Source organism: Erythrolamprus reginae, chromosome 12, assembly GCF_031021105.1.
Source record: "Erythrolamprus reginae isolate rEryReg1 chromosome 12, rEryReg1.hap1, whole genome shotgun sequence".
In the NCBI taxonomy this organism is placed as follows: Eukaryota; Metazoa; Chordata; class Lepidosauria; order Squamata; family Dipsadidae; genus Erythrolamprus; species Erythrolamprus reginae.
This window is the reverse complement of record NC_091961.1, coordinates 29,206,959-29,225,236: the sequence shown is the minus strand read 5'-3', so window position 1 is coordinate 29,225,236 and position 18,278 is coordinate 29,206,959. Positions and strand designations below refer to the sequence as shown.

The window sequence follows — 18,278 nt, the reverse complement described above, 5'->3', positions numbered from 1 at the left end:
TTTTATTTATTTCAAAGGCATGTACCACACCAACTTAGAAGACAGACTATTCATTTGCCAGCCTGCAGGGTTGATGGTAAGAATAGAAATTTAGCCCAGGCAATGGTTCTTAGAACCAGTATGAAAATTTAAATGGCCCTTTTTAATACCAGATGTGGCCAGTAATTGATAATGTATTTTATACCTTTTTTGCCTGGCATAATTTAGCCCTGGCAAAGGTTCTTAGAACCAGAAAGAAATCCTCTATGGCCATTTTTAATGATGGGTGTGGCCAGTAAATAATATATTTTATATCTTTTTTGCCTGGCATAATTTAGCCCTGGCAAAGGTTCTTAGAACCAGAAATAAAACCTCTATGGCCATTTTTAATGATGGGTGTGGCCAGTAATTGATAATCAATTTTATACCTTTTTTGCCTGGCATAATTAAGCCATGGCAATGGTTCTTAGAACCAGAAAGCAAACTCCAACAGCCTTTCACTAATGCTAGATCTGGCTGTTGATTTATAAGAGATCTTATAGTTTTCTAGCTTTAGAGAATAAGGGATGGAACAAGTGCTGGCAAATTTTCCTTGGAAGAGACAACACTTGTTGGGCACATCAGAAGAAGAAAGAAGTCTGAAAGAAGAAACCAGAAAGAGAGAAAATGTCTCCAGACGAAGACTGTTGGCCTTCTGCTGTTACGTCATCATCTATGCTGTGTGGTAAGTTTAGCTGAGTCTTACAGTCTCCCAAGATTTTAGGATATGGGTGGGGTTCATCTTCCACTACTTTATGCTAATAAGGGTAACACTGCATATGAAATAAAAGAATGCACCACCTCCGTCTATTGTGAATCTTAGGAGTAAAACTTCAGTAGCAAATGAAGTAACGTGGATTTTTTTTATTTATTTATTTTAAAGGCTTGTACCACACCAACTTAGAAGACAGACTATTCACTTGCCAGCCTGCGGGTTTGATAGGAAAAATAGAAATTTAGCCCTGGCAAAGGTTCTTAGAACAAGAAAGAAATCCTCTATGGCCATTGTTAATGATAGGTGTGGCCAGTAAATAATATATTTGATATCTTTTTTGCCTGGCATAATTTAGCCCTGGCAAAGGTTCTTAGAACCAGAAAGAAATCCTCTATGGCCATTTTTAATGACAGGTGTGGCCAGTAAATAATATATTTTATACCTATTTTGCCTGGTCTCATTTAGCCCTGGCAAAGGTTCTTAGAACCAGAAAGAAATCCTCTATGGCCATTTTTAATGACAGGTGTGGCCAGTAAATAATATATTTTATATCTTTTTTGCCTGGCATAATTAAGCCGTGGCAATGGTTCTTAGAACCAGAAAGCAAACTCCAACAGCCTTTCACTAATGCTAGATCTGGCTGTTGATTTATAAGAGATCTTATAGTTTTCTAGCTTTAGAGAATAAGGGATGGAACAAGTGCTGGCAAATTTTCCTTGGAAGAGACAACACTGGTTGGGCACATCAGAAGAAGAAAGAAGTCTGAAAGAAGAAACCAGAGAGCAAGAAAATGTCTCCAGACCAAGACTGTTGGCCTTCTGCTCTTATGTCATCATCTATGCTGTGAGGTAAGTTTGGCTGAGTCTTACAGTCCCCCAAGATTTTAGGATATAGGTGGGGTTCATCTTCCCCTACTTTATGCTAATAAGGGTAACCCTGCATATGAAATAAAAGAATGCACCACTGTCTATTGTGAATCTTTGGAGTAAAACTCCAGCAGCAAATGAAGTAACGTTGATTTTTTTTTTTCAAAGGCATGTACCACACCAACTAAGAAGACAGACTATTCACTTGCCAGCTTACGGGGTTGATGGTAAAAATAGAAATTTAGCCCTGGGAAAGGTTCTCAGAACCAGAAAGAAAACCTCTGGCCATTTTTAATGATAGGTGGAGCCAGTAAATAATATATTTTATATCTTTTTTGCCTGGCATAATTTAGCCCTGGCAATTGTTCTTAGAACCAGAAAGAAAATCTCAACAGCTTTTTTCTAATGCTAGATCTGGCTGTTGATTTATAACAGATCTTATAGTTTTCCAGCTTTGGAGACTAAGGGATATATTTCGTACCATTCTGGCCTGTCATAAATTTAGCCCTGGCAATGATTCTTAGAACCAGTATGAAAATCTAAGTGGCCCTTTTTAATTCTAGATGTGGCCAAATAATTGATAATAGATTTTATACCTTTTTTGCCTGGCATAATTTAGCCCTGGCAAAGGTTCTTAGAAACAGAATGAAAACCTCCATGCCCCTGTTTAATTCTAGGTGGGGCCAGTAATTAATAAGGAGGACCCAGATTGTGGGGGCAATAGGCTGGCCGGCATAATTTAGGCCTGGCAATGGTTCTTAGAACCGCAGAGAATTCAGGTGGATTCACTGGCCATTTTTAATGCTAGGTGTGGTCGGTGATGTGTAGGAGATTTTAGAACTTCTAAAGATTACATTCTGGGGTGGGAAAAATGGAAATGTTCTTGGAAAGAGACAGCCCTTGTTCAGCATGGTAGAGGAAGAAACATGGAAAAGAAGGAAAAAGAGTAAAAGTAAGTTGAGTTGAGACTTGTATTCTTCTGGGCATAATGGAGAGGGGTGGTGGCCTTCCACTAACGGATAGCCCCTTTTGCCAAGGCAAGCAAGGGTAACCCTGCCTTTGAAGTAATAGTCTATTCACTATGACAATCGTTAATTGTTGTACCTTGACATATGTATCTTTTTTTAATATGCACTGAGAGCATCTGCACCAAAGACAAATTCCTTGTGTGTCCAATCACAGTTGGCCAATAAATAATTCTGTTCTTTTCTATCCTGTTTTTAAAGGTAATATTGCAGTAACGTTTATTTTTTATCTCAAGGGAGTGTGGTACAGTGTCTTCGAAGAGAGAAGACTGGATTTCCCGCCTCCAGTGTTGAGAAGAGAAGAAGGAAGAGACAGGAAGAATGGACATGATCTTCGCCAAGAATGCAGCTCACCCTGTCAATCAAAACTGACCTGTAGGAAAATCAATGGGGTTGTAAGCCATTAATGCACCACACTACACATTTGAATGCTGTCTGTGTCTGTTGATAGGTAGTAGAATGTCTAGTTTTCTTGTCTAGAATAGTTTCATCTGTGGTTTTTAGACTCAGAAAGAATAGGTCAAGTATTCTTTTAAGTATGTTCGATGACGTATATAAGATTCAATGGTTTTCTTGCTCCTTGGCTATTAGAGCAGGCAATGGTTCTTAAAACCAAGAAGAATCTCTATGGCCCTCTCTAATGCTAGGTGTGGTCAGAGATTCTTAAAGTAGTAATTAGTTATTTGAGAACGCCCCCAAAGCATCCCACATACCAACAGAAACATGGATAGGATAGGGAGTTGATGGGGTGCGTTGCTTGAGAGAAAGGCTGCACTGTTCCTTAATTACATCTGCCCTCAGACCCCCACACACGACGGTGGAAATGCCATGACACCCATGGGTGAAGGAGGCCTTCCAGTCCCTGAGATATCAGTCTGGGTGAATCACACTGGAAGGGTCAAGACCACTCAGAGAGAAGGCTCTCCCAGTCCCTGAGGATCCCAGATGGTCCCTGAGCGAGCGATGGGGGTGAATCACACTGGGAGGGTCAAGAGCGCTCAGAGAGAAAGGTCTCCCAGTCCCTGAGGATCCCAGATGGTCCCTGAGCGAGCGATGGGGGTGAATCACACTGGAAGGGTCAAGAGCGCTCAGAGAGAAGGCTCTCCCAGTCCCTGAGGATCCCAAATGGTCCCTGAGCGAGCGATGGGGGTGAATCACACTGGGAGGGTCAAGAGCTCTCAGAGAGAAGGCTCTCCCAGTCCCTGAGGATCCCAAATGGTCCCTGAGCGAGCGATGGGGGTGAATCACACTGGGAGGGTCAAGAGCGCTCAGAGAGAAGGCTCTCCCAGTCCCTGAGGATCCCAAATGGTCCCTGAGCGAGCGATGGGGGTGAATCACACTGGGAGGGTCAAGAGCGCTCAGAGAGAAGGCTCTCCCAGTCCCTGAGGATCCCAAATGGTCCCTGAGCGAGCGATGGGGGTGAATCACACTGGGAGGGTCAAGAGCGCTCAGAGAGAAGGCTCTCCCAGTCCCTGAGGATCCCAAATGGTCCCTGAGCGAGCGATGGGGGTGAATCACACTGGGAGGGTCAAGAGCTCTCAGAGAGAAGGTTCTCCCAGTCCCTGAGGATCCCAAATGGTCCCTGAGCGAGCGATGGGGGTGAATCACACTGGGAGGGTCAAGAGCGCTCAGAGAGAAGGCTCTCCCAGTCCCTGAGGATCCCAGATGGTCCCAGAGCGAGCGATGGGGGTGAATCACACTGGGAGGGTCAAGAGCTCTCAGAGAGAAGGCTCTCCCAGTCCCTGAGGATCCCAAATGGTCCCTGAGCGAGCGATGGGGGTGAATCACACTGGGAGGGTCAAGAGCGCTCAGAGAGAAGGCTCTCCCAGTCCCTGAGGATCCCAAATGGTCCCTGAGCGAGCGATGGGGGTGAATCACACTGGGAGGGTCAAGAGCGCTCAGAGAGAAGGCTCTCCCAGTCCCTGAGGATCCCAAATGGTCCCTGAGCGAGCGATGGGGGTGAATCACACTGGGAGGGTCAAGAGCTCTCAGAGAGAAGGTTCTCCCAGTCCCTGAGGATCCCAAATGGTCCCTGAGCGAGCGATGGGGGTGAATCACACTGGGAGGGTCAAGAGCGCTCAGAGAGAAGGCTCTCCCAGTCCCTGAGGATCCCAAATGGTCCCTGAGCGAGCGATGGGGGTGAATCACACTGGGAGGGTCCAGAGCGCTCAGAGAGAAGGCTCTCCCAGTCCCTGAGGATCCCAGATGGTCCCAGAGCGAGCGATGGGGGTGAATCACACTGGGAGGGTCAAGAGCGCTCAGAGAGAAGGCTCTCCCAGTCCCTTAGGATCCCAAATGGTCCCTGAGCGAGCGATGGGGGTGAATCACACTGGGAGGGTCCAGAGCGCTCAGAGAGAAGGCTCTCCCAGTCCCTGAGGATCCCAGATGGTCCCAGAGCGAGCGATGGGGGTGAATCACACTGGGAGGGTCCAGAGCTCTCAGAGAGAAGGCTCTACCAGTCCCTGAGGATCCCAAATGGTCCCTGAGCGAGCGATGGGGGTGAACCACACTGGGAGGGTCAAGAGCGCTCAGAGAGAAGGCTCTCCCAGTCCCTGAGGATCCCAGATGGTCCCAGAGCGAGCGATGGGGGTGAATCACACTGGGAGGGTCAAGAGCGCTCAGAGAGAAGGCTCTCCCAGTCCCTGAGGATCCCAGATGGTCCCTGAGCGAGCGATGGGGGTGAATCACACTGGGAGGGTCAAGAGCGCTCAGAGGGAAGGCTCTCCCAGTCCCTGAGGATCCCAGATGGTCCCAGAGCGAGCGATGGGGGTGAATCACACTGGGAGGGTCCAGAGCTCTCAGAGAGAAGGCTCTCCCAGTCCCTGAGGATCCCAAATGGTCCCTGAGCGAGCGATGGGGGTGAACCACACTGGGAGGGTCAAGAGCGCTCAGAGAGAAGGCTCTCCCAGTCCCTGAGGATCCCAGATGGTCCCAGAGCGAGCGATGGGGGTGAATCACACTGGGAGGGTCAAGAGCGCTCAGAGAGAAGGCTCTCCCAGTCCCTGAGGATCCCAGATGGTCCCTGAGCGAGCGATGGGGGTGAATCACACTGGGAGGGTCAAGAGCGCTCAGAGGGAAGGCTCTCCCAGTCCCTGAGGATCCCAAATGGTCCCTGAGCGAGCGATGGGGGTGAATCACACTGGGAGGGTCCAGAGCTCTCAGAGAGAAGGCTCTCCCAGTCCCTGAGGATCCCAAATGGTCCCTGAGCGAGCGATGGGGGTGAATCACACTGGGAGGGTCAAGAGCGCTCAGAGAGAAGGCTCTCCCAGTCCCTGAGGATCCCAAATGGTCCCTGAGCGAGCGATGGGGGTGAATCACACTGGGAGGGTCAAGAGCTCTCAGAGAGAAGGCTCTCCCAGTCCCTGAGGATCCCAAATGGTCCCTGAGCGAGCGATGGGGGTGAATCACACTGGGAGGGTCAAGAGCGCTCAGAGAGAAGGCTCTCCCAGTCCCTGAGGATCCCAAATGGTCCCTGAGCGAGCGATGGGGGTGAATCACACTGGGAGGGTCAAGAGCGCTCAGAGAGAAGGCTCTCCCAGTCCCTGAGGATCCCAAATGGTCCCTGAGCGAGCGATGGGGGTGAATCACACTGGGAGGGTCAAGAGCGCTCAGAGAGAAGGCTCTCCCAGTCCCTGAGGATCCCAAATGGTCCCTGAGCGAGCGATGGGGGTGAATCACACTGGGAGGGTCAAGAGCTCTCAGAGAGAAGGCTCTCCCAGTCCCTGAGGATCCCAAATGGTCCCTGAGCGAGCGATGGGGGTGAATCACACTGGGAGGGTCAAGAGCGCTCAGAGAGAAGGCTCTCCCAGTCCCTGAGGATCCCAAATGGTCCCTGAGCGAGCGATGGGGGTGAATCACACTGGGAGGGTCAATAGCGCTCAGAGAGAAGGCTCTCCCAGTCCCTGAGGATCCCAAATGGTCCCTGAGCGAGCGATGGGGGTGAATCACACTGGGAGGGTCAAGAGCGCTCAGAGAGAAGGCTCTCCCAGTCCCTGAGGATCCCAAATGGTCCCTGAGCGAGCGATGGGGGTGAATCACACTGGGAGGGTCAAGAGCTCTCAGAGAGAAGGTTCTCCCAGTCCCTGAGGATCCCAAATGGTCCCTGAGCGAGCGATGGGGGTGAATCACACTGGGAGGGTCAAGAGCGCTCAGAGAGAAGGCTCTCCCAGTCCCTGAGGATCCCAACTGGTCTCAAACTGGAAGGATCCTTTTGGCTCACCAGTCCTGCTCCTTTAGATTCTTAGAACTAAGTTCAGTAGCAGCCAAATCTGTTAGGTAGGTAGGGTAGGTAGATGTATAGGTAGGTAGGTAGGTAGGTAGGTAGGTAGGTAGGCAGACAGACAGATAGGTAGGTAGTTATGTAGATAGATAGATAGATAGATAGATAGATAGATAGATAGATAGATTGATAGATAGATAGATAGATAGATAGATAGATAGAGATAGATAGATAGATAGATAGATAGATAGATAGATAGATAGATAGATAGATAGATAGATAGATAGATAGATAGATAGATAGATAGATAGATAGATAGATGCCCTTTTTACTTCTATATGTGGAGTAGATTTCTTGCCTGGCTTAATGTTGGTTCTTAGAACCAGAAAACATCTTAATGGCCCTTTTTAATTTTAAGTGTGCTGTTGATTTAGAATAGATTTTATAGTTTTCTGCCTGGCATAAATTTAGCCATGGCAATTGTTCTTAGAACGAGGGAGGAAAACACCTGAAAACCTCTTTTTAATGTTAGGTGATAAATTTATTAGTTATTGATTTATAACTCATTTAACAGTTATTGATAAAAGGTTTCTAGTTCTCCACCTTAGAATAATTTTAGCCTGGGCTGTGATTGAAAATGTATGTTGTTTTGACTGGTAAATGTTAATCATGACACACACTATGTGGCCCTCACCTCAAAAATTGTGGTTTCTTTTGTCACACACATTTGTCATCTTTATTCCTGAAATATCTGTAAATGGTGATTGAAGCTTGGTAATATTCTGTTTGACATGTACTTTTTGGAATGCAGCTGAATTTTACTTACACTATTGTTAAGTAGCTGTGATGCTGATGGTAGACAAGATATTGCCTATTTTTAATTTCTGTAGTTCCTTAATATCCTTTCATATCATCTCTTCGCCAAGAGATACCTGTTGTGATATTAAAATTTTCAACATTAAAATTGTATTTTCTTTCTTCTGAGAGCTGTGGTTTCTTTTACATCTCACCTTTTTTAAAAAAAAATCAGAAATGTAAAATGTATTTTTAAAAAATAGTTTTTATTAAGTTTCTTTTAAAAAAATACCTATATATATATAAAAAAGACAATACAATACAAAAATACAAAAAATTCAGAATAATATGTGAACTTATATTTTAAGAGGAGGAAAAATAAACCATTCTCTCAGAGTCTTCAGAGAGAGACGGCATACAAATCTGATAAATTATTATTATTATTATTATTATTATTATTATTATTATTATTATTATTATGACAGTTATCAATATCTATATACAATTTATATAAAATATTTTCATTTTCTGGCTTGAATATTCGGTGTCCTTTGGTATATTGAAAATATGCCCCAATTTTGGTGGAGGGGTATGAACGTTGTTTGAGCACTGAGCACGATGTTATATGTTGTGTGAATTACCATGTTACCATTATTATAAAAATTAATTAAAAATTTATATATTTTTTCCAAGCAGCACGAAGCTAACAACTTCAGCGTGATGATGGTCGCATAGACACTCAAAATATTACATGGGGTAAAAGCCGAACTCAGAACAATCTACATACATATACCCGTGAAAATCTACGAAAACACACACAAACACATATATAAATTTATTGTTTATATATATATATATATATATATATATATATATATAAACAATATATGTAAAGAAATTGTTTTTAAAAAGAATTATACAAAATGACTTAAAAAATCTAGAAAATCCCCATGTTCACTCATCAACATTCATCCAGTTCAATCATTCATAACATCGGCCTGAGACAATCTCATCACTCGGGGGCCCCATGCCCACCAGCAGAGGTAGGTTTTCAGAGCTTTATGAAAGACCAGGAGGGAGGGGGCGATACGTATCTCCAGAGGGAGTTTGTTCCAGAGGGCTGGGGCCACCACAGAGAAGGCTCTTCCCCTAGGCCCTGCCAGCTGACATTATATGTCCGATGGGACCTGGAGAAAGCCGACTCTGTGGAACCTAGCCAGCCACTGGGGTGCATGAGGCAGTGGGCATTTTGTTCCCAAAATGCCCACTTTATTTATTTATTTATTTATTTTGTCCAATACACAATGAGGGTTTTAGTGGGTATATATCTATATACACATAATAAAATACATGATGAAGGTTATAGAGGAGAGATACTCATAGTAAAATATATCTAGGAAATAATAGAAAAGAAGATATAGTAATAGAACATATCAAAGAATAGAAGAAGAGATATAGGAATAGAAGAAAGGAATAGGAGATATAGGAGAGCAATAGGACAGGGGACGGAAGGCACTCTAGTGCACTTGTACTCGCCCCTTACTGACCTCTTAGGAATCTGGATAGGTCAACCGTAGGTAATCTAAGGGTAAAGTGTTGGGGGTTTGGGGATGACACTATGGAGTCCGGTAATGAGTTCCACGCTTTGACAACTCGGTTACTGAAGTCATATTTTTTGGAGTCAAGTTTGGAGCGGTTAATATTAAGTTTAAATCTGTTGTGTGCTCTTGCGTTGTGGTTGAAGCTGAAGTAGTCGCCGACAGGCAGGACGTTGCAGCATATGACCTTGTGGGCAATACTTAGATCTTGTTTAAGGCGTCTTAGTTCTAAACTTTCTAGGCCCAGGATTGAAAGTCTAGTCTCATAGGGTATTCTGTTTCGAGTGGAGGAGTGAAGGGCTCTTCTGGTGAAATGCATGGTCTCATTGCCTTAGAACAGGGATAGGCAAAGTTGGCTCTTCTATGACAGGTGGACTTCAACTCCCAGAATTCCTGAGCTAGCATGATTGGCTCAGGAATTCTGGGAGTTGAAGTCCACAAGCCATAGAAGAACCATGTTTGCCTACTTCTGCCTTAGAAGAAGGTGAACGCTCCATAAATACATTGAAAAATAGATCGAGGGAGATACGCCTTCAAACGATGCGGTTGGCCATCTGAAACATCTATTTTTTTAAAGTATTTTTTATTAATTTTTCTTAAAATAGACGAACACACATACAAACATTAAACATAAAGTGGGGGTACATTTCCCCCGCTTATCTTGAAAGTATAAATTCAAATACAGAAAAAGAATACATAGTTAAATATATATTGAATATTAAAAAGTCTAGTATATTTGGGTTAGAATTTTCCAAATTTTTACTAATACAGTATATGTATATAAACCAAAATTCTTACTATGTTACTTATACATAAACTAATTGTACCATAATCATCAAACGGTATGTTTAAACTAATGTTAACATTGTTATTACCCAGGTAAAAACAAATACAAGAAATTAACTAAAAATAAATTTATATATCTTATTTTTTCGGCCATCTGAAACATCTAAAACATTGTCTTTTGGCTACAGTTGAGCAACTTGATGAACTCTACGGAGTGAATCACTCACAGCTGATATCGCAAGAGTTGTTTCCTTGGCCGAATTCACCCAGGTTGTTGACTCTTGTTTGCTTTAAGCTATGAGAATGGGCCAAGATTGATTTATAGCAGGCCAATGGAATTTAGACTTCACACCAACCCATGTATAAACAGGATGGAGATTCTGACTGACTCATGATTGGTGGCTGCAAATTTGGGAAAGAACCGAGCCTGACAACCGGTATTTAGGTCAGTAGTTCAGAACGAACCCTTAGGTTGGGCCAAGAACTCTCTGCCCTTGGCATGAGAAGGATTTTGTGGTCTGGGGACCCAGTTTTCACAACTCTCACCATCTATGAATGAGTAGATGGTAGGAGGAGAAGGAGGAAGCTACCTAAGATACAAAATCAGAGCTCCATGACTTGGACAAGGTTTGTTTGTTTGTTTGTCTCTGTGTTGTTTGTTTATTTGAGGATGACTCCATCCCTAAAATAGAACTAGCAAATTAGCACCCCACTTCTGTTGTTGTCCTGGTTTTGGAACCACATATGGTGAATTTTATGTCGAGCAACTATTCGGGCAAATGAATGTGTCCTTCATTTGAATCATACTGGCCTGCAGATGTTGATATGATAAGAGTTTTTGACTCATGTAAAAGAAATCTTGCTTAGTTTCCCCTCAACATCCTCATAGCATTTCTTTCAAGGTGAGATACACTAAGATTCCACCCTCTATTTTTAGATTAATTTGGTGGCAGGTCTTATCAAGGTCTGACCTGCAGCATGGCCTTTTAAGATGTCCAGCAAGATAGCCAATATTTTCTACTTCCTTTAGGGAAAGTCCAGGTAAGGAGGAAACATAGCGTATCTAATGGATCTTCCAAGGACTTCTGGGAGGCTCCTAAGGCTTTCTCAGGAACCTGTGAAAATCAAAATGATTGGCTAGATATTGAAGATATTTGCAAAAATGTCAAACCATGTCCCTCTTCTTATGTTTTTTTTAATTTGCTAAAATATAGTTTTTTCATGGAAAATGTTTTAACATATTTAACTATTAACATAATTACTATGGAAATATTCTGTGCATCGATTTTTAAAAAATTTTTAATCCGGCAGAATACAGAGAGCCCGTGACTCACGACACAATTCACCCCAATATAGTTGAAGTGAGACGTCAACTAAACAATGGCGGTTGGCGGGGCCCAGGGGAAGAGCCTTCTCTGTGGCGGCCCCAGCCCTCTGGAGCCAACTCCCCCCAGAGATTAGAATTGCCCCCACTCTCCTTGCCTTTCGTAAGCTCCTCAAAACCCACCTCTGTCGTCAGGCTTGGGGGAATTAAGATAATCTTTCCCCCTAGGCTCCTACAATTTATGCATGGTATGTTTGTATGTATGATTGGTTTTATAACAAGGGTTTTTAGCTGTTGTAGTATTGGATTTTTACATTCTGTTTTTTGTCACTGTTGTTAGCCGCCCTGAGTCCACAGAGAGGGGCGGCATACAAATCCAATAAACAACAACAACAACAATAATAATAATAACAATAACAATAATAATAATAATTTGTTAAACGGGTTTTACTGTATTCTAAGACATTTCATGCCACAGTCCTTAAGCGAATCACTGCAGTTGATAAGCTACTAACTCGGGTTGTTGAGTAAATTTGGCTTCCCCTTTGACTTTGCTTGTGAGACGATTGCAAAGGGGGATCCCATGACACAGGAATGGTCGTAAGTATGAACCAGTTGACACCCATCTGAATTTTGATCATGTGATTTATGGGGATGCTACAAACAATGTAACTGTGAAAAATGGTCATAAGCCACTTTTTTAAAAAAGTGTGTTGGTAACTTTGAATGGTCACTAAATGAATTGTGGTAAATTGAGGACTACATGGACAATCCACGCAATCAAAAGTTATTTTATTTATTTATTTATTGGATTTGTATGCCGCCCCTCTCTGGAGACGCGGGGCGGCTAACAGCGACAATAAAACAGTGTACAATAGTAATTTGGTATTAGAAATGATTAAAAACCCATTAATATAAAAACCAAACATACATACATACATACCATGCATAGAATTGTAAAGGCCTAGGGGGAAAGAGGATCTCAATCCCCCCATGCCTGGCGGCAGAGGTGGGTTTTAAGTTGTTTACGAAAGGCAAGGAGGGTGGGGGCAGTTCTAATATCTGGGGGGAGTTGGTTCCAGAGGGCCGGGGCCACCACAGAGAAGGCTCTTCCCCTGGGTCCCGCCAGGCGACATTGCTTAGTTGACAGGACTCGGAGAAGATCCACTCTGTGGGACCTAACTGGTCACTGGAATTCGTGCAGCAGAAGGCGGTCCCTTGCGGATTCTCCATATTTTAGGATGGCCAAAATGAGCTTCTCCATTTTAAAAGAGCAGCTTAAATTTGCCTCACTAAGGGATGTCCAACCTTGGAAAGTTTAAGACCTGTGGGCTTCAACTTCCAGAATTCCCCAGTCAAGATGGCTTGCTACGGAATTCTGGGTATTGAAGTCCATAGGGCTTAAAGTCTTCAAGGTTGGACGTTCATGTCAATCATGGATGGCATTTTCAAGAAGCTCTTCTGCCTTTTTTTAAAATTAAAGTTTCCATGAGATGCTACCCAAATTCCAGATGTGTCAATCATCAATGATAGAGAGATAGGGAATAAACATTGAAAGAACACTTGGACAATCTATATACATATATAAAAGCCAAATACAACTCATGCATCATCATGAAATCTCCAGAACTACAAAGCCTACAAACTTGAAACTTGTATGTTCCTCTTGGCTTCTAGAGGCTCACTAAGAAAGGATTTTTTGAAATGACCATCAGATCATTAGTATTTATACAGTATTATATTAACACATTCTGATGATAAAGAGTTAGACCTTCTATTTCCCCTCCCCACCTGAAAAGAACTCTATTCCAACTGCCAGTTGTCTTATATTAACATGCCCTTCGCTAAACCAGGTGTGGGCATGGCCAACACATTAGTCTTCCGGCCTTCAGACTGGGAGTTTAAACATTCTACTCCCCCTCCCAACCTGAAAAGAACTCTATTCCAACTGCCAGTTGCCTTATATTAACACGCTTTGATGCTAAGGGGTTACACATTCTACATAAATTTTCAAGCTTTAGGTATCAATTAGGAGTCCATGGAGAGGGGCGGCATACTAATCCAATAAATAAATAAATTAATAAATAAAATCAATGTATCAAGCCCATAGTTTTGTAGCGAAGCACGGATATCCAGCTATTAGTATTGATATAAACAGCCTAATTGGTAAATGCCTCTGTGACCTTGTTTGAAGCCACCAGTTGGGATAAATTTAAGGTGTGGCCCTTAGTCTCAGCATCTGCTAGTTTAAGAGTTACTGACTTCATTCATTGGAGGATGTTCAAATGATATTTACATCTGGATCCTTTTCCTCTTGCTAAACACATAATTGAGAGAGGAAATCATTGGGATATTTTTTTAATTCAAGGAAAGAAGAAGTAACAATGGCTAGAGCCAACAAATTATTGTAAGCCAAAAGTGGGTCAAGGCAATCTTTTTTTTTTCTTTGAAAATTGGGACAGAGGAAACAGCAGTTGAATTGACCCTCAGAAGTGAGGGATCAAATAGACTTGCTGTTTCAGGTAACAAGGTGGGGAACATAGAATAGAATAAAATATAATATAATTATTTTTATTGGCCAAGCTTGATTGGACAGACAAGGAATTTGTGTTTGGTGCATATGCTCTCAGTGTACATAAAAGAATATTTATTTATTTATTGATATATAGATTTGTCAAGAATCATCAGTTACAACACGGTCAAATAAGCAATGAAGAAACAATATTAATAAGAATCTTAAGGATACAAGCAACAAGTTACAAACCTGCAGTCATAAGTGGGAGGAAATGGGTGATAGGAATGATGAGAAAAACTAGTAGAAATAGTAGTGCAGACTTTGTAAATAGTTTGATAGTGTTGATGGAATTATTTGTTTAGCAGAGTGATGGCGTTCGGGGAAAAACTGTTCTTGTGTCCAGTTGTCCAGCCCTCTGGAATCAGCTCCCCCTGGAGATTTGTATTGCCCCCACCCTCCTCACCTTCTGTAAGAGTCTGAAGACTCTTCTACGCCACCAGGCTTGGGGCAATTAGACTCTAGCCTCCTGACCGATGAATGCTATGTATGTTTGGGGTCTGAGTGGGAATGTCTGCCTTTTAATAATTGGGGATTTTAGATTAATTGGATTTAGGACATCATAATATATTGTTCGTTTTATATGATGTAAGCTGCCCTGAGTCCTCGGAGTGGGGTGACATATAAATTAAAGAAAGAAAGAAGAAGAGAGAGAGAAAGAAAGAAAGAAAGAAAGAGAAAAGAAGAAAGAAGGAAAGAAGGAAGGAAGGAGAAAAGAAGAAAGAAGGAAAGGAAGGAGGAGGAGGAGAAGAAGAAGAAAAGAAGAAAGAAGGAAGGAAGAAAGAAGGAAGGAAGGAAAAAAGAAGGAAAGAAAGAAAGAGAGAAAAAAAGAAAAAAAAGAAAGTTCCTCCAAGCAGTTGATGCCATCTCAACAAGCCGCACTAAGAAAGGGTCAGCCTTCAAGTTCTCAACGTAAGTCATGCATTCTTGTTTCAGAGCAATTGACAACCTTGGACAGCTCATCCAAATTTGATCCCTCCTTCTGCTAAGTGATTTATTTCAAAGAGAGCTGCCTCTCAAAAGAGAAGGCCAAGGGCTTTACACCAGGAGGGGGGGGGACTGTGAATGATGGTTGGGAAAGTTTCTTGACTTCGTTGTGGCAAAAGCAACGTGCCACAAAGGTCCATTAGACCAATTCTTCCGAGTAGAGTTCCCTCTGCAACTTTCCTGATTCCGAGATGAAGTTTTCTCTAGGCAGAGAGAAAAGCTGGGAAGGTAACGGACGCTGAGCTTGGTTACTCATGCTTTGATCATCCCTTATCTGGACTACTGCAATACACTCTACACAGGGCTACCCTGGAAGAGTATTCAGAAGCTGCAGAATGGTGAGATGTGGGGGCACATAAATTGAAATAAAATAATAAAATGAAAGGAAAGGGAAAGGAAAAGGAAAGGGAATAATAATAATAATTAATAATAATAATAATTAATAATAATAATGATGATGATGATGATGATGATAATTATTTATTAGATTTGTATGCCACCCCTCTCCAAGAACTCGGGGTGGCTCACAACAATAATAACAAAGTACAAATCCAATATCTAAAAACATAATTTAAAAACCCTTATTAATAAAATTAATAAAAGGAAGGGGAAGGGGAAAAGATAAGATAAGATATAAGATAAGATAATAATGAGCCGGGGTGGCGCAGCAGGTCGAGTGCTGTACTGCAGGCCACTGAAGCTGACTGTAGATCTGAAGGTCAGCGGTTCAGATCTCATCACTGGCTCAAGGTTGACTCAGCCTTCCATCCTTCCGAGGTGGGTAAAATGAGGACCCGGATTGTGGGGGCAATAGGCTGGCTCTGTTAAAAAAGTGCTATTGCTAACATGTTGTAAGCCGCCTTGTCTCTAAGGAGAAGGGCGGCATAAAAATTGAATAAATAAATAAATAATAATAAAATAATAACATAAATACTATGGTCTGGGCCAGCTCGTTCAGTTTGCAACGGATCCCATGATTAGAAATAAACCCCGTTTTATCCAGTTTTTGTTGACCTTTAGTGCTCTTATGATTTAATATTTTAATCATTTGCTGTTTTGAGGAGCTTGTAAGCTGCCTGGACTCACTCGATAGTGATATGGGTGGCGGATAAAATTTAAGTGAATGAACGAATGAAGGAAAGGATGAACGAATGAATTATGGTGGGATACCCAGAGATCTGGGCCAGTCCTTTGGTTTGCAACACCCCACGCACAACAGACCCTCCCCATACTTAGGTATAAACCCGAGATGCCTCTAAAAACGTGCCGGTATGTTTTTCTGTCTGAAATGAGGCCAACCCGGGCTGGTCTCACAATTGGTATTTCCGATTGCAGCAATAAGGCCAACATTTTCCGCTTTGTACCTGGCGCCAACAAGTTCTTGGCTCACGTTTCATGCAACCTCTTTTCTTCCAAGGGGGGGAATGAAGAATTGGAGGGGGAGCGGAGGAAGGAGTGTGTGACATTTCCGAGATCTGTTAATCTCTGGGCATGGTACTCATTAAACAGGAGCTGAAAATTGTATTTTAATTCTTGATTTTAAGAGAGGTAAGAGGTTTTGGCTGCTTTAAACGAGCCTGGGTGGTTCAAAGCCATAAAACCAGTGCCTGCAAAACAGCCATAAAACAATTAAGTGATAAAATGGTCAAACAAGGCCAACCTTCGGATTTGGCTCCGTAGAGTCCCTGCACGAGACAGAGGATGTTGAGACTCTAGAAAAAGTGCAGAGAAGGGCAACAAAGAGGATTAAGGGACTGGAGGCTAAAACATATGAAGAAGGATTGCAGGAATTGGACATGGCTAGTTTGATGAAAAGAAGGACCAGGGGAGACATGATCGCAGCGTTCCAATATCTCAGGGGTTGCCACAAAGAAGAAGGAATCAACCTATTCTCCAAAGCACCTGAGGCTCGAACAAGAAGCAATGGGTAGAAGCTAAGCAAGGAGAGAAGCAACTTAGAACTAAGGAGAAATTTCCTGACAGTGAGAACAATTAACCAGTGGAACAGCTTGCCTCCAGAAGTTGTGAATGCCCCAACACTGACTTACAACCTGCTTGTATAGTGACTCTTCGAACATACAAGGACACCGAAAAGCCTGACTTACGACTGGATCTCACCCTCACGAAGGTGGCAGCAATCCTTAGGGCCAAATGTCCAGAATTTGGGTGCATGTATTTATGATGATTGCAACCTCCTTAAGTCATGTGATCAACATTTGCGATCTTCTGAGCAGGCTTCCAACAAGCGTCTAGAAAGCTTAGAATTACGGCGCCTAAAACACGATTTTCATATTGCCCACAAGATCATATGCTGCAACGTCCTACCAGTCAATGACTACTTCAGCTTCAACCGCAACAACACAAGGCACGCAACAGATTCAAACTGAATATTAACTGCTCCAAACTTGACTGTAAAAAATATGACTTTAACAATCGAATTGTCGAAGTGTGGAACTCATTACCGGACTCCGTAGTGTCAACCCCTAACCCCCAACATTTCTCCTTTAGAGTATCCACGATTGACCTCTGCAGGTTCATAAGAGGTCAGTAAGGGGCGTACATGTGCACTAGTATGCCTTTCGTCCCCTGTCCAATTGTCTTTCCTTTATCTCATATCTCATATATATTTTCTTCCTTTCATATATCTTCTCCTCTATTTTTACATACTATCTTTATATATGTTACTTCATGTCTATTCTCTTCCATATGTATTGTGTATTGGACAAATGAATAAATAAATAATAAGCAAGGTCAACAGGAGAAGCTGCATTTGGCTTAATGATCGTATGGCGCACTTAACAATCAGTGACTTGCTTAACAAGTGTGGCAAAAAAAAGGTCATTAAATTGGTTGCCACTTACTTAACCATCACCTCACTTAGAAACAGAATTGTTTCTAATTCTGTTTCATGATCATCTTAAATTGAAGTAGGCAAGTTGACAGAAGAACAGTTATATCACATCGTAATAGCAATAGCATTTAGACTTATATACTGCTTCATAGTGCTTTTACAGCCCTCTCTAAGCAGTTTACACAATCAGCCTCTTGTGCCCAACAATCTGGATCCTTATTTTACCCACCTTGGAAGGATGGATACAAAGTAAAAAATGTATACAGTAGTCCCTCGCTATACCGCGCTTCACCTACTGCGGCTTCACTTCATTGCGGGTTTTCAAGAAATATTAATGAGAAAAATCATTCGCAGATCTTCAAAGGTTCGCAGGTTTCTGAGGAAGTCGATCGGCAGATTTAAACAGCCTGCCGAACTCGATTGGCAGGTTTTTCAAAAAAAATATATCTAAAATTGTAAATACTGTATTTAAATACTGTATCTAAAATAAATACTGTGTGGGAAGGGTTTATAAACACTTAA

The 18,278-nt window shown here is 42.5% G+C and overlaps 1 long non-coding RNA gene across 1 annotated transcript; it reads left to right on the top strand.

Moving 5' to 3' along the window:
- The first annotated feature begins 907 nt into the window (after nt 1-907).
- On the top strand, nt 908-7,780 carry LOC139174801 (uncharacterized). The gene is made up of 3 exons (XR_011560427.1): nt 908-1,581; nt 1,768-2,551; nt 2,861-7,780. It is a non-coding gene; the product is annotated as an uncharacterized lncRNA (long non-coding RNA).
- Nucleotides 7,781-18,278: the final 10,498 nt, after the last annotated feature.